At 39.8% G+C, this 1,157-nt stretch overlaps 1 pseudogene; it reads right to left on the minus strand.

Moving 5' to 3' along the window:
• Positions 1 to 551: 551 nt before the first annotated feature.
• Positions 552 to 752, minus strand: LOC116906509 (annotated as a pseudogene).
• Between the last annotated feature and the right edge of the window lie 405 nt (positions 753 to 1,157).

Below are 1,157 nucleotides of genomic sequence, written 5' to 3' on the forward strand. Positions count from 1 at the left end.
TATCAATCACAGAATGAAATAGTAAATGATAACCTTTATACAAAATTTGTAGGATAGGTATATTCATAAAATTAGTAAGTGTTGGATCTTTAGAGAAAGTGAATGGGGATGTATCATTTAATGAATACAAGCCTTTAATGAAAAAGTTTGGACTGAACTGGAAATGAATACTATAGTATAGATGGTTGGGGAGTACTGCATATGCTAAAACTGTAGAACTTTTTACTTATCATGATGTAAATGAATACTTTATATTTTATAAATATAAATATATATTATGAAACATATATTTTTATTGCATATTTTGTTTATTTTTATTTCAAATGTTATCCTCCTTTGCAATTTCCCCTCTGCAAATTCCCTATCCCATAACCCCTACCCCAGCTACTACAAGAGTTCTCCCCTACCTACCCACCCACTATCACCTCACTCCCCTGACATTTACTTACACTGGGGCATTGAGTATTCACAGTACCAAGGGCCGCTTCTCCAATTGATGTCAGCTAAGGCCATCCTCTGCTACATATGCAGCTGGAGCCATGGGTCCCTTTATGTCTTCTTTGGTTGATGAGGTAACTCAGTCCCAAAAGAACACACATGGTTTGTAATCACTGATAAGTGGATATTAGCCTAAAATCTCAGAATATCCAAGATACAATTCACAGAATATAGAAGCTCAAGAAGAAAGAAGACCAAAGTGTGGTGCTTCAGTTCTTCTACACTTGATCTTAGCCAAAAGGCCGAGAAGCGATTTCAGTTCTTCTTAGAAGGGGGAAAGGATACTGACAGGAGGAAATATGGAGACAAAGTGTGGATCAGAGAACGAAGGAGAGGCCATCCAGAGACTGCCCCACCTGGGAATCCATCCCATATACAGATACCAAATACAGACATTATTGCAGATGCCAAGAAGTGCTTGCTGACAGGAGCCTGATATAGCTGTGTCCTGAGAGGCTCTTCCAAAGCCTGTCAAATACAGATGTGGACGCTCACAGCAGTTGGACTGAGCATGTGTCCAAAATGGAGGAGTTAAAGGACTGTGGGAGTTGAAGGGGTTTGCAACCCTTTTTTTTTCTTTCTTTTTTTTTCTTTTCTTTTTTTCGGAGCTGGGGACCGAACCCAGGGCCTTGTGCTTGCTAGGCAAGCGCTCTACCACT

Source organism: Rattus rattus, chromosome 7, assembly GCF_011064425.1.
Source record: "Rattus rattus isolate New Zealand chromosome 7, Rrattus_CSIRO_v1, whole genome shotgun sequence".
Taxonomy (NCBI): Eukaryota; Metazoa; Chordata; class Mammalia; order Rodentia; family Muridae; genus Rattus; species Rattus rattus.